Source organism: Cupressus sempervirens, chromosome 1, assembly GCF_028749045.1.
Source record: "Cupressus sempervirens isolate cs-2001-9-10 chromosome 1, ASM2874904v1, whole genome shotgun sequence".
In the NCBI taxonomy this organism is placed as follows: domain Eukaryota; kingdom Viridiplantae; phylum Streptophyta; class Pinopsida; order Cupressales; family Cupressaceae; genus Cupressus; species Cupressus sempervirens.
The window spans coordinates 841742505-841764902 of NC_143118.1; the positions used below are offsets into that span (position 1 = coordinate 841742505).

Consider the following 22398-nt stretch of genomic DNA (forward strand, 5'->3'; position numbering starts at 1 on the left):
TCATGTGCACTCTTAGGTTCAACTTGAGAAATCAAACATATCTCTGCATTAACTTTTTGTCTTGTCATCACTTTGTAGACACTTAAAATTGTCCTAAACACTATATTAATTTATTTAATATTTATTTTACATTATAATTAATTATGTATTAATTTATTATATATGTCATGTTCCTCTACTTATTTAATTAAATAGATTCACTTCCCTACTGTATTTAAATTTAATTTAAATGCATCCCTCTAATGTATTAAATTTATTAGTTTATTAGTTGGTAGGGGAAGAAACTTATTAGTTTATAGTGAAATTGTTCCTTGTGACAATAAAATGAATGTTGTTTTACTGTTGACAGTGATCTCATTAATTTGCAAAGGACATTGAGATTGTTTGTGTATTAACTTTGTGTGATAGATCAAGACCCATAAAATAATGTATATGAATAAAGTATTGGTTGTAGTTGTCCATGCTATGATCTTACATTTTGAGTGAATTAGTTGGTGTCCATTGGTGCTGAGCAAAACTGTCACTCGGCACCTTCATGTGCCGAGCAAAATTTTTAGGTTTGTGATTTTATTTTTCACAATCAATAGGCTGGTTAGAGTTATTATAAATAATAAATTAAGGAGTCATTCAATGAATCATTAACCAACTAATTCACTCAAAATTTAAGATCGTATCATGGACAACTACAACCAATACATTATTCATATTCATTATTTTATGGGTCTTAATCTATCACACAAGGTTAATACATAGACAATCTCAATGTCCTTTGCAAATTAGTGAGATCACTGTCAACAATAAAACAACATTCATTTTATTGTCACAAGGAACAATTTCACTATAAACTAATAAGTTTCTTCCCCTACCATCATAAATCAATTAGTGTACCCATCATAAAAATGTTGACATAGCATTTCAGTCATCAACAAACTTTAGAGTAACTTAAATCCATTTTCCTTCACTTGTCATAAAATTTATGTAACCCCATTTGTTATGAAATCTCTATTACAACCATAAGGTTGTTGTCAACAAGTTTAATAAATTTTCCTCTAATAGTACCATTAGTAATCTTACACCCTTGAAGGAAAAATTTTAATGCTCTTCTCAGCTTCCAAATAAACATTTGGACAACAATATTCCATCATAGAAACAATAGTCAATATATTTAGTGACTATCCTTAATTGAGGTGACTGTCATTTATAGTTTTAATAGACTTGTGCTCTTCCACCAATAACGTTTGCCCTAGACATCATTTTTGTAATTGCTTCAGTGGAAATGTGGAAGATTAGGTTTGAAAATACATATCCAAAAATGAGAGCAATCTAACGGTGCATTTCAGATTTACACCCCCGTACAGAGACCCAAATTTAATGTCAAAAAAAATCAAAATTTTATAGTTTTAAGGCACCAGGGCATCAAACCATTCTTACATAACACAACATTCTAAACTGCCATCAAGCTCATTAGAAAGTATAATAAATCTACTTCAAAATGTTCCAAGATTCAAACTTTCCAATGGTTATTATGAAATATGTAACAAAACCTTTGTAACCATGTTTGTTTGTGAGGGTTCCTAGCAGATTTTGTAAAATCTATTCGATCTTTCATTCTATTCCATGGCTGTAATCAAAACTTGGTTGAAAAGATTTTTAACTCTCCATGCTACATGATTCAATCATTTGATGAGCCTTTCCTATCCATTCTCATGCAAATAATGTTCATGAACAAAAAAATCACCATGATTGGCATAAGATCAATCAAGATCATTCACCAAACTAGCTTTATTGCCTTGTAAATTTAAAATGATTACATTACATGAGTTCAGATGGGCTTGTTCATGTCTTTTCATGATTATTGAGTAGATATAAGTTAATTTTTACATTTTTCTTCATTTCAATCTATTACAGAGATAGATTGATGGTGCTTTCTATTTTCATAATGGTGCACTCTATTTCAACTTATCCACTTTATTTGATTTACAGTAGAAATTTAAATTCAAGAAAATTGTCTAAATGTGGAGTTTTACATATGATCACAAAATTTGGGGTTTGAAATAGTTCATTCATAGAGGACATGAACAAATATTTAATCAATTTTTTTAATTTTTATTTTATTTTTTTGATCTGTAAATGACCGAAGCCTAGATTCATTGTTGTTATTTGATGTAATTATTTATTTTATGTGTTAAGTGAATTTGAACCCAAGACCTCCTAGATGAGAGGCTCACAAGTTACCATTATGTTGTAGGCTCTTGCCTATATTTAATCATTTTTTATATGCAGTATGGAGTACCTATTTTTTCTGAAAGCATGGCAATGCAAATCAGATTTTCTTACATTTCAAGAAAGAAATTAGATCTAAACCATTTCTTATTTTTCTCCACTTAGATCTTTTCTGCAGCTATCTTAAAGCCTTCTCTAAAGTGTTGGCTACCATTTACCTTTCAGCACACATGGCACATACGTATAGAGGAAAGAACTCAATTTGAGACTACTCTTGAGAACATTATGGCTGAGTTAAATAGAGAGAGAGAGAGAGAGAGAGAGAGAGAGAGAGAGAGAGAGAGAGAGAGAGAGAGAGAGAGAGAGAGAGAGAGAGAGAGGCTCTGATTGTAGGCATTCCCTTGTTGCTACCCACCCCCCCCCCCCCCCACTGCTTAGCAAGTACCTGTTGTTGAGAGAATGATGCACCCTAAAGCACAACACATATGGAACGATAAATTTATTAGGTGGATGGAATGATAGCATGGATGGCATTTTTTTGTATATGACTATCATTTTTGTACAACGGTAGTTTATGCTACAATTACTTACTCAACATCATATTATATAGGCCATAGATATATAATGTTTTTTGTGTTAGATATGATAGGAACTGATCACTTTAGTCATAGTATCGTACTTAATTTATCACTTATCACAGTCAATGAATATGTATAGTATTTGATTCCTTAGACATACCTTAGAAAAACATGATAATTAGTGTAAAACAAGATAATGGTATTCATGAGACAGTTGATATACATTTCATCAAAGATAGTATTGATCAAATGGCATTGGGCATGCTAGCTAAAAAGGAGATCTCACCAATTCTTAATAAAATCAAATTATTTTGCTTAATGATCCTTATTGGAATTATGTAGAGGCTCTTACATTCATGAAAAATAGTGATGAAACTATACATCCATCTCTCAAAATGCAAGAAATGTCTAATAGAGAAGATGTAGTGGATGATGCTTTTGATGTAGAGCTACAAGATTTTGAATGCAGCAATAATTTTGGCGTTGTAGAGGATAATTTGAATAATATTACCCTGGGCTCAAATGGTTCTTTTGCTCAAGCAAAAACTTACAATTGGGCAAGATTTGGCTATGACTAATTTATGTTTAAAGATGACAAGGATTCAACAAGTGAAAATACACTTGACTATTTGTTCTTAGGGATGGGGGTCTTATCCAAATCAAATGCTTAGGCTGGTCCTGAGCACTAGAATTTTTGGTGAATTAAAGATGTACAACATAGTTCGGATGCTCATAGTGAACTTTCAAAAAAAGACAAGAAATTAAAGAAGAAAAAGGAATTATTTTCCATTGACTTTTTGAATTGGTCTGAAATTGAAAATAATAAAAAATTTGCACACCCCCCCCCCCCCCAACATATAGAGGTCCTTGCTCTTGCCCCAAAATAGTGCTTCTAATAGGACTATTATGCTAGAAGATTGTCATTACCAGCTAGAACATAAGACTTCAAGTTAGAAATTGTGTGCCCAAACACTTAAACTCTTCTTCATGTCATGTGCTATGTGTATTGGGGAAAAAAGGAAGAAAAGGCAATTATGATTTTCTTGATCCTACCAACTGCTTTCAACCATCAGCTATGTGGGGCTGCAATGACATTTTGTTTCTTCTAACTAGGATGGTGCACATGTTTACAATGTTCTTGAAAATTCAAATGTGACCATGGTTTTTAAACCTCGTAAGGTTCAAAAGATTCAATTGAACTATGAAAAAACATCAAAGCAAGTTGATGTTCATGTTTTAAAAAGGACATTTTGGTTTTCCATCGAAGATGTTTGGAGGAAAGAATAAATGGTTTAGGAGCAAAAATTTAGAACTACAACATCATTTTAAGGGACTACTAAGCAACTTTTTTGTAGATTGCCTAGCTATTGTACCTGAGGTATCTCTGTGAATCTTACTACATTTACCTAATGATTGTGAATAGTTTATTATGATTTTTTGCCATGAGTACCTCTTGATATCATGAGCCATGAAGTAAATAATTGGGAGCTTCTCTAAAGGTTCTTCAAAATAATATGTCTAAGGATATTTTGTGCATTTTAAAATATCAATGGCATGTGTTAATATTTTGAAGCTAATTTCATTGTGCTCCATATAGTTGTTGTTAACTTCTCTAAGTTTGAAATTGTTGAAAGTGTAGATTTCAATTAGCAAAGAGGTTCCATGCAATAGAGAACAAAGTAGAGTGATTCTATAGTTCAAGGACCAAAGATGCCATGAAGAGTAGTTACTTAACAAATCCTTTATCTAGACAAGAGATAGTGTGTGGAGCCCAAAAAGGCAAGGCAGCCAAGAAGGAAAGAATATGAAGAAGTACAGTTGAACTAGATAGAAAGACATGAAATCTATCTCAAGATAGCTTGAAGTGAAGACTGGAAATAAAGGGAAATATGGCTCCATGAGGGTTATAAGAGGGTTGCAACTATGTACTAAGAGTTAAATGTCAAGTCACTTAGGGATATACTCATGAAGGGAATGTTAGTCATGCAATGAAAGTAGTAGTTTTGGTAGTCAGCATCTAGTGTGAAAGGTTGAATTTGAAGGTCTTATCAAATGACAATCAATACCTTTGAAAAAATGATTGTGATAACCTATAGAAGTGAATACATGTATAAGCACAATAAGTGTTGAAGACACTGAGCTTATAGATTCATTGTGGCAAGGCTTTCTAGCTCTGTACCTTCAAGAAGATTGTGAAAATCTTGAAACATGGTTTTTCTTAATAGTCCAAATGTAGTAGGGAATAATTTTTCTTGTATAGCTTCTAAGTTCAATTCTTTTGAAACAATTTCCCTAAACCAATCCATACACTTAACATCTCTTCTTGACAGTAAACATCTATTTGAGGCATCTTACTCTTCCATCATTCAACAGAGTTTTAAATAGTTGAAGGAATGGCGACTAAATTAGACCAAATGACAATGCCAAAGAGAGAGAAAATGTCCAAGACAGAGGATAGTAATGGTGAAAAGTGCAATCAAGAAGAACTTGACCACGATGGAGCAGTTTTTGTGTATCATGTGAGGTAAAGTAACATGGTGCAGTTAGTGAACTCTGAGATCTTAGTGCTTTAAGGAACTCATGACAAGTATGAAGAGGAATGGTATGAAGAAGGAAAACTATTTGAAGGGTCAATAAATTCCTCAATTCAGACAGAGGTCAAAGACTTAGCCAATGAAAGGCATAATTTTTTTCAAACAAACTTGGTTGTATTCAGGTAGATTGGATTGCATTCACAGTAGTGACCACAAAGAAAGAGGTCAAGAGTAATAAAAGGATGATGATAGGTCAATTTATGACCCTAGAAAATGTAGGTATGAAGTCCTTTTATGAAGAAGAAATAAATTATTTGTGGACAATAAGAAAAATGCAAGAAAATGAGAAGAAATAAGTGATGAATTTGGAAGGTCATCCAACTGGTACACTTGGATGTGACTCGTTAGGAAGTTAGAAAGTAATTTTCATTGCATATATCTATGCAATCTATTGTGATGAAGAGAAAAAGAAAAAAATAGGAATTGGTGTAAAGTTAAGAATTTGAATAGTTTATTAACACTTTTGTCTTGGTGCAGAACTGTAGTAATTCTTGTTACATCTTGTAGATATGAATTATCCTAGGCCTTTGTAGAGTTGTGTACATTCCTTTGTACCTTATGTTAATGTTCATTTAAGTGCCCAAGCATTGGGGTAAGGTCTATTTGCTTTTATCTACTGCTTTATCAGTAGTTTAGTCAATGCATCATTTAAGTTTGTTTCCACCTTGAAAAAATCATCAAGGTGATTTGAGTTAGCGTAGGACTAGGTAGATGTTCCTTCTAGGTTGGTTTCATTTCCTTCAAGTTTTCACCATGGCCATTACTAAGACAATTAGTTAGGCAAGACATCTCAATGTGGCTTGCTGGAAATTATGTTAACAATGAAAAGGAAAAAATAATTCATCATTTAGGTTTGTTTCCACCTTGAAAAACTCATCTAGGTGATTTGAGTTAGTGTAGGACTAGGTAGATGTTCCTTCTAGGTTGGTTTCATTTCCTTCAAGTTTTCACCATGGCCATGACTAAGACAATGAGTTAGGCAAGACATCTCAATGTAGCTTGTTGGAAATTGTGTTAATAGTGAACAACATTAAAGGAAAAAACATGATAGTGGTTTGTCTGAATGTGTGTTAGAGACCTTGCATACATTAATGGGATGTTGAAGTCTCATTGGTTGAGTTGGGTAAGCAAGATAAGGGAGATTTGTGCTCAGTTTGGAAGTGCTTTCATGGTTTAAGCCTAGCTACCATATCAACCACATAGTTCTTTAAACTTTTGTAAGCTCTTGTACCTTGTTTCTAGCATTCTATGAAGAAAATGGTCTCTCTCCCCACATTTCCTAATTTTTGTAGGGAAAATTCAAGGGGTGCATAAAGGGATTTGTTTTTGACTGGTTGTTATGATTCTCAAGTGAATGGTCTGACCTAATGTGTAACTATAGTTACTCGGTTAGACATAGGTATGTCAAATCATGAAATGGCATGCCTCACTATAAATGGTATAAAGGCCTTGAAAATTTGTATTTCATCAAGACTACATAGTTTTCCCAAGTAGAGCGATCATAAAACATTATGAATGAACAAAAAAAATGATGGGCTTAATGATAAACAACAATTAGAATATTAAACAATGCAACAATCTTAATTAGAGAAAACTTAAAAGGGATTAATTAATTAGTTATAACAATGATCCATAAAGAGGCATGATTACATTGTGAGAATTATTGAAGGGGCATCAAAGAGGAGACTTAACCCCTCACAAAAGGACAACCATCCCAAAGGTCACACATCCTGAGGAAAATAAGAAGATATAAAGCCATGAAGGGATAGGATAGAAAAAGGGCATGGAAGATCAAAAATAGAGATTTAATACATAAAACAATTAATTAAAAGTGGGTCTAGATTATTTATATGAGAAGAAAATCCATAGGTTTGAAGTTTGAAAATCTCAATAGTCATCAAAATTAGGTAAAGATCATTGTGATAGTGCACACAACACAAAGTATCAGTTCAGAAGAAACATCTCAAGAAATATCATTAGAAAAGTATTCTCAAAGGGACATCAAACATCATAAGAAAGTATATGATATTCAAAAAACTAATTGATAGATGGAACCATTTAGAAATTAGAACTCATTCAAAGGAGTGTCAATTTCTTTAAAGAAGTAAATAGTTTCAAACAAGATCTATCTATATTGCACTAACAGACTAAGAAACATGAATTAGGGCAGTTCTAGAAAGGGACATCACATGGAAGAAAAAAGACTCTATAAATATTTTATAGAAACACTAATATATGATTTGCACTTCATTCTAATTTTGGAGCTCAATGTTGGAATTTAGTGATCTTTTAACAAGGTGTTTGTTAACCATCATTTCATTTGGTGTCTCAAGCGACATCCATATCTACATCACACAACCCTCTTTTGCAAGTCATTATTACTAAAGAAACATACAAATTTAAAAAATCAAATTATTATCTTACTTATCATTATATGATTCATTCATTTCAACTACAACATCCACATTTCCTATAGTCATTGAAATTAATTGAAAAAAACATGGGAAGCGAGAGCGGTGGGAGCGGAGGGAGCGAGAGCTTTCAATTTTTGAATTCCTACAAGGGTGGGATCTCCTTGAATGGCTGGTTTTAGGTCCCTAGTCTGGAACACGGATAGCAAGATGGAGGCAAACTGGTAGATCTTGGCACAGGGGATCAGTCGAAAAGCATGGAGGGGGCCCAGCTGTCCATCCCAAGGAAGCGGGTAAGATTCCTTTAGTTCCCACAGCAAACAAGCTAGGAACTACAAAATGGTCTTTGTTATTCAAGGTAAAACCTTTAGGTAATTCCTCTTTCCTACTTATTAAAACTATATAGGATTTTGTGAAAGGTTCTTGCGCGATTGCTATGCCGGATGAGATAGTGGATCACAACATACGAGCTATGGCTTCTACTTTGGTTGGAAGATTTTTGGGTCCTAGACCGAACATTGATGATGTCAGGTTGGTCATCAAACAAAAATGAGCTCTCAAAGGTCAAGTCTCAATCACGTCTATGGAAAAAGGCTTCATGTCTTTCGACTTTACATGCTTGGAAGACCTTGCCAGCATTCTATGTGAAGGGCAATGGGCCTTTGGTCACTCTACAAAAGTGGTCATCCAAAATGAGCTTGAATGATTCTTTCTTTGTTCAAGCCCCTATGTGGGTCAGACTACTAGAATTGATGTTAGAATACTAGAAAGAGTACATCTTTGTGGGGATCGTGAGGACCTTCAGAGAACTCCTCTCAACAGATCCGATCTCTGCCTCTAAACGTCGTCTCAATTACGCTCGCATATGGATTGGGGTGAGTGAAGGAATAAACATGCCTGAGTTTGTTTCTCTTTACTCTAAACTAGGGGTGAACAACCAAAAAATCATTTATGAAACTATCCCCTTTGCATGCTTCCTTTGCCTGAAGGCTAGTCATAAGGCCTACCAGTGCCGCAGTGCAGCAAAGAAGATGCTCATGGAACCAGTAATCTCTAACCAAGCCAAGAAGCAATCATCCCGCCCTTCTAGTAAGGGTAAGATGAAGTTGCTCTAGAGGCACAAACTTTCTGTGGTGCAGGGGAGGAAGGCTGTCAGCCAGAAGGATAAAGCCTTGAAGGATATCCCTAAGAAGGACATTCCCAAGGAGCAGGTAAGTGCTACCCCCCTTGAGGAGGGTCCTGCCTTGGAGATGCTAGTCTTAGCCTCGATGGAGGATCCAAAGATGCAGGAAAGTCCCCACTCCCAAGCCATGGGACCTATAGAGGAGCAAGCTCCACCTTTGGATGCAACAAAGTAGCTTAGTTTCGCAGTGGAGCAAGCTCCACTTTTGGAAGCAACTGAGCAGCTTAGTTTGGGGCAGGAAGCCCTAGCCCAAATTATTCCAAAAGAAAAAAAAAGCCAGGATAAGATTCTTTCCCAAAAGCTCACTAATGCCAGACCCCTTTAGGGTCGAAGGGGGGAGAACCTTCTGTTCCCAAAGGGCTAGAGGCCAATCTCCATCTTCTCATTAAAAACACGGATCCAGACCAGATCGCCCAGTGGGAAGGTTGGTTAGAAAGCAGTGCGATGGTAAGCCTAGTTGTTTGGTGCATGGTAAAGAAGAAAAAGAAGAACCAAAACAAATTCCTCCCTCCTTTATCTCCAGCATCTACCAGAAGCAGGGTCAAAGCTGACATTGGGATAACCCCTAAGGGAGCAGGAAGAAAGAGCTCAAATCAGCTTCTACAAGAAGTAACAAAAAGGAACCTAGCAGATGGGAGCCAAAGAACCATCAAGGATTTCTTAGGAAGTAAGAAATGAAAGTCATTTCATGAAATATAAGGGGCCTAAATGGGGCTCATAAACAAGATCTAGTCAGAAATATGATTAGAGACCATATACTCGATTTTCTGATGATACAGGAGACTAAGATGAAAAGGGACCTGGTTAAGAGGATATCCTTCAATAAAGCTTTTAGCTGTGAAGCCTCAGATTCAAAAGGTGCTTCTAGAGGAGTACTAATCCTATATAACTCCAAGGCCTTCAAGTTATCTACTCTTTTTAGCACTCACAATGCTCTTCTGTTTGAAGTTTCTCACATCCATAGCAATGATTCCTGGCTTATCCTAAACTTGTACGCCCCCAACACCAAGAAGGAAAGATATTGTTTCTGGGTCAAGCTCCTCGACATCCTTTCCAATTGCAATGTTAACAAAGGGATTATCATAGGGGACTTCAACTCGCCTCTCTCTGATGCTGACAAATGGGGGGGTCTTGCCCCAGATCAGGACAGTAAGTGTTACCTTGCATTGTTCATTTAGAATCTTGCCTTCTTGGATATGGACCTTCAAGGGGGAAGTTTCACTTGGTCTAACATGAGAGTTGGGGGAGATAGCATTCAGGTTCACCTCGATAGAGCCCTTATATCTCCTGAATGGCTTCTTTCCCATTCTTGCAGATTATCCCTCCTCCCAAGGGTGGGTTCCGATCACTCCTCGATTTCTCTCTGTGTTTCCCCCCTATCTAGCAAAAGGGCCTTCCCTTTTCGCTTTGAGAAAATGTGGCTTTCCCATCCAACGCTGGAAGGAAAAATCTCTTCATGGTGGAACTTTGAGGTTGATGGTAGTGCTATGTACAAAGTTGCCCAGAAGCTAAAAAATGTGAAAAGGAACATTAAATCTTGGAACATAACTAACTTTGGCCACATTTTCTAGGAGAAAGATGAGAAAACTAATCAGCTCAATTCTATCCAGGAAGAAATCCAGCTCTCCAGATATAACGATCACAATAGGTAGGAGGAAAAGGCAATCCTCTCAAATTTGCATAACATCATATCTAAGGAAGAGCTTTATTGGAAACAAAGATCTAGAGTCAGCTGGTTGAAAGAAGGAGATCGTAACACCAGATTTTTTCACCTAACCACCCTTAAGCATCGAGCTAACAATAGGATATCTAATATCAAAAAAAGCCAGGTTTTGGTTTCTAAGGAAGAAGAGATAGTGAAGGAAGTTTTTTGCTAATTCTCCTCTCTCCTCACAACTGATCCCTCCCTCTCTGCGTCTAATCAAGAGGATATCTTGGCAGCCATCCCCCCCCCTACTGCAAGATCATCACAATTCCTTGCTGAAAGCTATCTGCACCCTAGAGGAAATTCACCAGGCCCTCTTTTCCCTCCTAGGGGATAAAGCTCTGGGCCCGGATGGTTTCCCTACCTTCTTCTTTCAAACTTATTGGAATGTGGTTAAGAAGGATGTGGTAAAGGTCATTCAAGAATTCTTTGGGGCTAGGAATCTGCTCAAAGAACTTAATGGTAACTTTCTAGTCCTCATCCCCAAGATTTCAGGAGCTGACTCTTTGGACAAATTTAGGCCCATTAGCCTCTACAACTCATTCTACAAGATCATTTCCAAGGTTCTCACTTCCAGACTCCTCAGCATTCTTCCCCTGTTCATCTCACCCAAGCAAACTAGCTTTGTCCCAGGCAGGCAGATCCTTGATTCCATCATATCGGTTCACGAAGTCATCCACTCTCTTAAGGCGAGCAATAAGGAAGGTTTCCTTCTCAAATTGGACTTGTCTAAAGCTTATGACAAGGTCGACTAGAAGTTCCTCTTTGCTGTCCTTCGGGCCTTTGGTCTCGATGCTCAGGGATGCAAGCTCATCTCTCAGCTCGTGTCTTCTCCCTCTTTGTCTGTTTTGGTTAATGGTCTCCCCACTCCTTTCTTCTCCCCCTCAAGGGGTTTAAGGCAGGATGACCCCATATCTCTTGTCCTTTTTGTCATCTTGGCAGAATGCCTGGGCAGAATCATCCAGATGAAGATCCGAGACAGGAGTTTGAAAGGTCTAAGGCCTTCTTCGGGACCCTCTACTTTCACCCACCAACAATTTGTGGATGACACTATCTTGGGGGGTGAAGCCTCTGTCCAGGAGGCCAGGACTTTCAAAAGCATTCTGAACTCCTACACTAGGGGCTTAGGATAGGCTATCAATTTGGATAAGAGTTTAGTTTTCTTCCTCAATACCCCTTTGGAGAGGCAGAGGAAAATTGCTTGCATCCTAGGATGTAGCATCGGGTCCCTGCCAGTGATTTATCTTGGGCTACCTCTTGGAACAAAACCTCTGGATTCCTTTTCGATCAGCATTATAGACAATTTCAACAGGAAACTTGTAGGTTAGAAAGGGGCCAACCTCAGTCAAGCTAGCAAATGCTCTCTAGTTAACTCTATTCTCCAGAACCTCCCTACCTAAGACCTTAGTCTTTTTAGGATTCCAGTTAAGTTTGTGAAAAGAATGGAGAGGATTCAGAGGGATTTTCTCTGGATAGGGATTGATGACCACAAGAGATACCACCTGGTTGCATGGGACCTAGTCTGCCAGCCCAAAAGCCAAGGTGGTCTTGGTATTAGAAAAATTTCTCACCTCAATCAATCCCTTTTAGCTAAAAATCCTTGGCACATTTTCCAAAGAACAGGTGTTTGGAGGGATATTTTGGCTAAGAAATATCTAGGTAGACTGTCTCTTAACTCCATATTTCAAGGGGTTGAGCTTCCGACAGGATCCCATATTTGGAATGGGATCTTGAAGGCCCTCCCCCTTGCTAAATCCAGAGCTAAATGGAAAGTTGGAATGGGAGACAAAATCCTTTTTTGGCAGGATAGTTGGCTATGTCAGGAACTCATCATTAATCACCCCATATTTGGCAAGTGGGTTGATCAGTGTATTGGCAGATATGATTTGATGGTAAGGAACTACAGAAATGGTAATGAATGGCACAATCTGGCTGAACTTTCATAGGACCTCAAGCCTTTAATGTCCTCTCTGAATGCCATCTTCATCAACCAGAATGGTGACTCTTTAGTTTGGGGAGATTCTTCAGGGGGCCTTTACTCTGTGGCCACCGGCTATCTATCCCTTGTGAGTAAAGAGGAGAAACCTATCTGGGCCAAAGTTTGGATCCCTAGGCTTACGCCTAAGATAAACATTTTCTTCTGGCTCCTCCTTCAAGATAAAATCCTCACCCAGGATAATTTAGCCAAGAGAGGCCAAATCTTACCTAATAGATGTTGCCTCTGTAAGTAAGATCTGGAAATGATTAATCATCTATTCATCCACTGCCCCTTCTCCTCCAGGGTGTGGAGCCATCTAACTACTAAATTGGACTTCAACTGGTGCCCTCTAGCTTGCATCTAGGATTTTTTTAGTCAGTGGAGAAGCCACCACCAAGGTTTGAATTCCCAGTTATTGAGCTCCTAGATCCTCCCACACTTCTGCTTGGGAATTTGGAAGGAGCACAACAATAGGATATTCAGAGACAGAGAAGCCCCTGAGGTTATAATAGCTGAGAAAATTGAAAATCTTATGACAGAGAACTATGCCATAACCAGAGAAGGAGACATAAAGGTTGGAGGGAACAATAAAGCCAAGAAAGAAGATAGGATCAAAAGAAGATAGGAGGTTGCTTGGTCTTTTCCCCCTAAGAACTGGCATAAAGCCAATTTCGATGGGGTGGCCAAGGGGAATCCAAGTCCAGTTGGATGCAGAGGTATCATAAGAAATAGTTTGGGAGGTGGCATTGTTGCTATCTCTTCCCCTATTGGCACCAAACCAATCATCTAGCTGAAGCCAGTGCTGCTAGGTTCACTTTTAAGTTGGCCCTGTCCTCAGGGATTGAGCAGTTGTGGCTTGAAGGTGACTCTTTAAATATAATAAATTGCATTTTAGGAGTCACAAAACCCTCCTGGACCATCGAAAGCATTATTGAGGACCTAAAATCAGACTTAAATAAATTTAAAAACTACCACGTCAGCCATGTTTATTGTGAAGAAAACACGATCGCTGACTGGTTTGCCAACGAAGTGGTTGCTAGCAACTTGATGATGACATGGGGAAGCAACAATGACTTTTTGGCAGCGACGACTAAGCTAATCTGAAAGGAGAAAATCCATAGCACCAACATAACATCCTTTTAATGATTATAGGATTTTCAAAATTGTACTTCAAAAAGGAATTTATTTGGAGTTATGCGGAACCCCCTCCGCTCCATAATCACGTGTATGGAAGACATGAGCTGAAGGAAGCTAGAAATAAACCCATAAACACAAGCAAAATTATTTTCTCTCTCAGCACCTTTTGCTACTTTGAACTTGGCAATACTACGAGTGGTTTAGGGTTAGTTGAGCCAAAAACTGCAATGGTGGGTGAAAGGATCAGAAGAGAGCCATGGGGTGAAGTAGAGAGATGGAAAGAGAAGAGGAAGGTCTGGAGAAAGCTCCAGAAGGGAGGTATAACCAAATTCATAGAGAAGCTTCATAGATTTGATGCGGAGGTTATTAAAGCTATGGTTGATTCCTGGCACAGTGGCAGGGTCAAAATTGATGGTGTTTCTCACCAAATCACTAAGGGTCTTATTGCGAAGGTGACTGGCTTTTCTTAGGATGGCTTGAACTTCTACAGGGACAAGAAGATGTCTACCAATGCTATCAATGACTTTGTCAAGGATGATAAGGAGAAAAGCAAATTGGTCAAGATTGACAGCTACTACAACATTGATTCCATCAAAAAATTCTAGAGGTATGTTCTCAGGATTATCATTGAATATGTCACTCTTGACCCTAGGTTTGATAGAATCAGGACTCATCATTTTGTTCTGTTAAATCATTTTAGACACAAGGTGAAATTTTTTTTTCCTTTTTACATTTTCACCTCCATGGCCAAGAATATAGAGGGGTTCAAGAAATGCCCTATCAAAAATCCTGCCCTCCATGAGGGTCTCCTGCTTCTGATTTATGAGTTCTTGAAAACCCAAACTAGAAGTAAAACCATTGGGGATTTGGGTAGTGCCTCAGAGGACACTGCTAGTTCTAATTCTGGGGATGAGCTTGTAGTGAAATCAGAGAAAATTGACACCTCGAGCAAAGCTATCCCTATTACTCATGATCCTCGCATCCCAAGCAAGAAGAGCCCCAGATGTCTTCCCCCTATCCCCCACTCTCCTCATCCTAAGGAGGTGAAAGAGGCTAGTGATGATGATGTGGAGTCTGATACGGAGTCTGAGGAGGAGGATGAGGAGATGGAGAAGGAAAGTGAGATGGAAGAAGATAAGGGGAGAGAAAATGACAAGGAGGTGGTGACCCCTATGGACCCCAAGGTTAACCCCAAGAAAAGAAAAGTGAACCAGGCCCTGCCCCAGGATCATCCCAGCGACCTTGTTGATGGGCCCCCTAGCCCCACCCTACCCAATTCACCTCAGGAAGTTCCCATTTCACCCCCGGAGAAAATGATTGAAATCATGGTTGAAAAATGGGGGGAGGTAATCAGAAAGAACAAGAAGAGGGCCTGGAGGAACTTCTATGGGGACAAGGTCAGTTTGGGTATTGTTAGAGAACCTGCTAAAATCCAGGTGCTGGAGGACCTTGACAAAAGTACCCACTATGACGAGCTCATTGACCCGACTCTTTTGGTTATCTCTGACAATGTGCAAGAAATTGGCTTCAATTTCTTGAACAATGCAAAGAACAGCCTGATTGACAACTTTCGTTCCATCAAGTGGCTTTTTCAGGAAATTGAGGCTCTAAAGGACAGGAGCAACCAGCCCAACAACCAAGATTCTAACAAGGACTAGGAAGCTAGAGGAAGCAAGGACCAGGTGGGTAGCTAGGAGAAAGATAGAGGCCAGGTTTCCAGAGACCATCAGAATGACAGACTCACCCAACTTGAGCAGAAGGTCCAAAGGTTGGATTCTGTCCACTAGATAATCACCAAATAGATAGTGGACACCCTTTACACCTTGAATGAGAATATTGTCAATCTGGGGCACTATCTAACTATAACTGGCCTTGAAAGGGATGTGGAGTAGAACATAGAGCAAGGATTCAATCGGGATGAATTTTCGAAAGAGGCTAGTGACCAAGTGAATCAGGGGAACTAGATGAACACTCCTACTAGAACTCAGGAGGGCACAGCCAGTCAGAAGGACAATGATGCTATAGAAACCCCATAGGCCATGGACACGGATGGCCACTAGCCTATTCACCTGGCTTTTCTTCTTTGTCTCTAGCCTTTGTACTTTGGCTTCGATCCTTCTTTTTTCTCCGGCCTTTTGTGGTAGTTTTTTGTTTGTTTAGTCTATTTCTTCTCACTCTTTTTGCTATAAAACTTTAGGTTTCAGGATCCCTGTAAAACCTGTTTTACCTAATCAAAAACATCCACATTTCCTATTGATCTCTGCTAATTTTTTAATTGTATTTTATCATGGAGGGATTCTTGTAGTATTATAGGATTAATTCACCAACCAAGAGTACCCTCCAGAGCCAGTTTATCCCCCTCTAATTCATTAATGAAAAAAAGCCTCCTGAAGAACTATAAAAAACAAATAAGTAAGAATAATTCAAAGATTTCCATGTTTACTTGGAAATAAAAAGAAAAAGGAAAAGTATTTTTAAAAATACCAAAATTGGACAATTCTTCTGTTTCCTCTTAGAGAATGGCAACCTAGCATTAGAACTCTTGGTAACCCTATAGATTGTTCACCCTAAGAAGTCTTGGTATACCTAATAACTGTTGACCCTAAGAATTTTGAGTGTAATGATGCTTATTTACCCTATTTAACCTTTATAAATGATGGCATAGCTTCCTTTGTAAAAAATGATCTTTGAAAGAGGAACAACAACCACAAATGAAAAGATTCAAAATCCAATGGCGAATTTGGACTTCTGATAGAATTGGCAATGATATTTTGGGGTCATTTGGATCAGAATGATCACATTTGAGTACAAAATATTGACCAGAATTGCTTCTCCCCTTAAACTAACAATATTTTTTAAAATTATAAACCATGAATTTTGAGATAGGTTAAGATCGATTTAGAAAAGAAACCTATAATCTCTAGTTTTTCTTTGATATTTTTTGTTCCCCTCTTAACTCCCGCCCTACTCTCCCTCTTTCTTTGGCTTCCACTTCTCTTTCTCTTAGTGCACACCCGTATTTTTTTGTTAATAAGACCAACAATAATTTCACTTTTGATTAATAATGGTGAAATGATAATATTAATATTTAAGATAAAAATTTACTTTTGTCTAAAAAATTGGGGGTTTTCTATTATTATTATTATTATGCATAACATTAGTTTGTATTAATTTTTTTTTTTAAAATTAAAATATTTTTAAATTTTATTTAAAATGATAGAAGTAATAGTTTAAGGAAAATATTAAATAATTTTAAGTATTTAACTATTTTTTATAATAATATTAATTTTTCATATTGTAATTACTTAACATGATTCAATGTTTGGAAGGAATTATGGTAGAAGGAGAAATAAAAACTATAATGAATGGTTAATAAGACAATAGTTTTAAATATTTAACAAGTGTGGTGATGAAGTGAGTTTCTGGGAAGACATCTAACTCATCTTTAAACAAAGCTAATTTGTCATCCTTTATCACCAAATAGGTTAGAGTGGTTACTCAATTTATCAATCAAAGCCAATAAGATTACACTCAAACACAAAGGAATAATTATTAAGCATTGTATGAATATATTACATTGATAATATATGCCAGGATCTTAGTGGAGTTCTATCATTTGCATGGTTCATGGGTAACACCCTTGGTAGCATCTAACTATATTTTCATTTTAATATAAGTTGTGAAAAATAAGATAAATTCATCTATCTATATTAGTTTATGATCGTATTATCAAATATTGTGATTATAAAAGAGTAATGATTATTTATAGTCTTTTTTTTTGTGACTAATTGTTTAGTCACTTATTTGGTAGTTTATTTAGTAATTTTATATCATTAAACTTGTGATTTTATCCAATGACCAAATTAGTCACTTATTTAGTCACCTACATATGTAAATTACACAGAAATAGTAGAATAAGATCAGTTTTAGTCACGTGACTAAAATTTTTAGTAGTGTGACCAAACGTTTTAGTCACGTAGTCACATGTTTGCCAAAATGTGCTAGTTTCAAAACATATGTCCTCTTCCCCCACGTTGCCAAGTCCATAATCCTCATGTTCCATTCACCTTGAATCCTCCATGTAATTCCCCATACTTTTAGCTTAATGTCCAAAACCATCATCCCGATCCCCTACCTAGCTCTCAATCGCCACACAATCCTAATCCTCCAAAATCAACATCATCCCAACCTTATAATAGGTTTATCTCATTAGAAACCTTATCTAAGTACAAAACTAAAAATAAAGTGACCCAATCACCCAATGTCATCTTAAGAACTCGTTCCAAAGAATGCCACTATGGATTCCTTCTCTCCTTTAGATCCAAGAAATTCCCCATCCCATAATTCTTGTATCCCTCAAAATCCATTTATCCCTCTTAATCCATCTCATGATCCCCTTCCTAATCAAGGTCAAGACATTCCATGTACCATGCACATTACTGATTCCCCTCCATCTCATGAGTTAGCATCCATTGATCCTCCACTTCATGAATATTTTCCTTCCACTTCATCCACTATGATTCCTCCATGTCAAGATCAAATTACTCCATCTCATGGTTTCATTCCCTCCACTCCATTTTATGATTCTATTCCATCTCATGATCCAATAATTCCTTCCATTCCACCACATGATGCTCTTATAATTCAAGATCAAGTATCCCTGCATTTAAAATTTAATGACCTCAATCCATCTCACAATCCTATTATCCCTCATAATTCCCCTCATGATCCAAATCATCCACTAGATTCCATCAAACCAATCCAATTCATTCATGAACCCCATACATAAACTAACATCTTGTATTAAAAATGATAAGTATCCCATTGAAGAAATAATGTCTCAGGATGTTGGCATACCTTCCACTCCTTCCAAATCCAAAATTGCTCCATCCAAACCTAAATATTCCCATCATCCATATTCCAAGTCCATTTTGGGACCTTATATCCATAATCCACTTCCTTACTCATTTCTATCCATTTTTGGTTGTTATGTTCCAAAACCAAACCCTTCATCCCCTACATACACTTTGGGTCCTTACATACATCCATCCACCATATCCAATTCTTCCACTTCATCCCCTCATGATCCTAATAATGATCAACAAAGGCACACATCCTTGAATTCCTTCCAATTTTCACCATCCATAAGTTGTCCATATCATTTGTCCTCATGCACCCATACCATGACCAATGGAAGCAAATTGGATGCCAACAATAAATTGAATAAAGCCAAATATCCACAAAAATCCAAGGATCAACATGTCAACTCTAAAAGACATGTTGAAGAAAAGAAAAATGTGATCTAGAAGAAAGAAGAAATTAAAAAGCTGCAAAGGCTCAAAATAAAAAATAAAAAATAAAAAAATCATGTGGATTCAAAAGCTACTTAATGAAGCAATTATTCTCAAAGAAAAGTTCAAAATGGAATCCAATTTTGTTAATCCAAAGGCTTCCTTCATCCATAAATTTTCAAATCTTCCATCTTCCAACTCCATTTTGGGTCCTTATGCCCCAAAATCCATCATCTCCTTCATCCATTTTGGGTCCTTATATCCCAAAATTCAAAATTTCTCCTAAATATCCTTCAAAATTTCCTCATGTCCATCACCCTTCAAGGTGAATGCCAATAATGATATTTCCACGTCCTTCATCCACTTATTCACAATTCTTCCAACCTAGCATCCATCAACAATGTCTTCCTCCCAACCACTCTACCCCCTTAATCTAGACTTGTCATAAGTCTTCGACCTCCATTTCCCAACCCATTTCATCATTCTTTTCACTATCCTACCAACATCTATGTGAAAATAGTAAAAAATTTCTTGAAAATAAAAAAGAAAGAGAGATAAATATCAAGGTATACCATCAATGTATTTAGATGCTTGAGTCATCCCTTTGTTTTTCTATCATGCATCTAGTGTCTTCCAATTCCACTTATCCATCCATTCACTTCTCCTCTTCCACTTTCATTCTACACTAGGGGCAAGCTTCATCAATACTACACTGCCTTATATATTTGATCTTGAATGTCATTTTCCTTCCATCCATCCATGCTCACTCACCATATCCCTTTCTCATTATCCTACAAATATCCATCTAGTTTGACATATTTGATCTTGACATCCTATCCATATCTTCTATCCCTCGTCCTTGCTAGATTCATTTCCTCCATTCTCCATCTATAGTCCTATATAATCCCATCCTCCTTTCATGTATCCTTGATCTTGATTATCACATGTATTTCCTCCATTTCATATTCATAACCTTCCCCTTATGTCTTGTATTCATATCTCTTCCACTTTCATACCTTTGCTTGTGATAAAAAAAACTAGAGGAACCAAATATAACAAAAAATAAGTAATAATATCCATGTATTCTTTGGAAAAAATTCACAAACCTCCATTTCCTCCATGTGTATCCTTTACACACCATCTTCCCTTTTCCATGCATCCTTTCCCACTGTATTTCCTTCCATTTTCCTATGCTTGGTATGAGGCATTTATTCTCCTTTGAAACATGGTCCTTGGCTCCCCATTGTCTGATACCATATCCTTCGGTCCCCATATTCTTTCACCTTTCATTTCATCCATTTACCATTCCTTGGTTCTCCCTTGTCATTGGGTCTAATCTAGTCCACCTTCCATCAATTTTAACCTTTTCCAATTCATGCAATCAATTCATTTATCCTCTAATCTTATCACATTTCCTTCTTCCAATCATTTCATACAAATCAATTTCCATCATATCCATTAAAAAAAAAATTATAACCCAAGCTTATCACAATAGTTTTGCTAATTCAAACATGTTCTTCCTTCATCCACCATCTTGTCCAAATTCTTCTATTCATCATCTAATCTCATGAAGTTGAGCTTCAACCCATGAAACTAAGCTTATAAAAATAGTGATTGCAAAAAAACTTACACAAATTCACATTAAGACTAGATGATTTGACAACCTTGTTCCTTTCACACAATTTCTAGCAAAAAATCACAAACATTTCAATACAATTCAATCAAACAATCAATTTTCACCTTACAAGATGCATCCCTCCTACACAGGCTTAATAGATTCACCATCAAAATAAAGTTCATGGCAAGAACTGTGGACTGAATGACTACATGGTATTAAGGTCTTTTGTTGATTTTATCTTTGTATGTCAGTGATAACCTCCCCAAGTGTGCCTCAATCTTCAATATCTTGGTATCAGTTGAATGACTTGACCTGATTACATGGGTATTTTTTGATATGACCCATTTTCATGATTCTTTAGCACATCTATGTCAGTTTCAAGCTATGGTTATGCATTGCTCACTAGGGGCAATAGGTTAGCACACTTTCCACCAATATCCTTAAAAAGACTTTGGGTATGCCCAGACCTCTCTAATGTGTATTTGTCATTTTTTCCATCATAGCTACAAAATCTACATTGTATTTTATGAGTCTAGTCCATGCAAAGGAACCTTGTCATCTATGCTACTATAGCATTTGATGCATAACTCCTCTTGCAATATCAAACTAGGGTGTGCTCTCCCATGTGAACACAACTGAATCCCATGAATTCATGTAGTTAGGATGCATTTAGATTAATTATCTAGTTAAATCATTATCCAATTCACCCTGCTTCATTTTGATCTTACTGACAAGTCATGCAAGGTCATCTTTTTAAGCCTTTTTATTTCCCTTTTCCTTCCTGTGTCTATTTTGGAGAAAATGGGGCAAAATATATTCCTCTTTCATCTTATTTCTTTGAGGGGCACCCTCCTCCCTTTTCATCACTACAACATGACTCTTGTGACTCCTCTCCTTGTCAAGGAAACCTGTATTTTCTTTTATATGATGCAATGCCATCCTGACACTACATCAAAGAGGGGGGAAATGTAGACACTTAAAATTGTCCTAAACACTATATTAATTTATTTAATATTTCCCTTGACATTATAATTAGTTATGTATTAATTTATTATATATGTCATGTTTGTCTACTTATTTAATTAAATAGATTCACTTCCCTAATGTATTTATATTTAATTTAAATACATTCATTTAATATATTAAATTTATTTAATACAAAGTGCTCCATAAATCCCCTCTTAAATCAAGTCTAATTTATTTAAATCCTTCCACTTTATTAAATTCTCTAATCCTCTGACTAAATTAAATCATGTTTGATTTAATCATAATCCCACCTAAAACCTAGCCTACCACCTATCACTCTCATCCTTCTAAGCCCACCCACTTGTTAAACTCACTTTTATAATCCTAAGCTCCATTTTAAACCTCTTTTTAGCCCTCAAATGGTTGCTCACACATATGTGAACAACTCAATCCCTAGGAAACCCTTTTTCATTAAATTCTCCAAAAGGACTCTTACATCCTTATCCCCCACTCCTTTCCCCAAGGTTGCTCACACATGTGTGAGAAAATCTTGAGCCACTCAAATCATAAAGGCTCCTTTTGTTTTTTGCATGGCTTGTCCTTTAGCCCATGTGTCTCCCTTGTGGCACCTATGTGGATGGATTCCACATAGTTGCCACTTCCTCAAGGTCTCCCTCAAGCCTATAAATATAGCTCTTGTCTCAAGCATTTTTT

The 22398-nt window shown here is 36.9% G+C and overlaps 1 pseudogene; it reads left to right on the forward strand.

Moving 5' to 3' along the window:
* Window positions 1-22398, forward strand: part of LOC149580468 (condensin complex subunit 2-like) — a 54470-nt pseudogene that overhangs the window by 10701 nt on the left and 21371 nt on the right.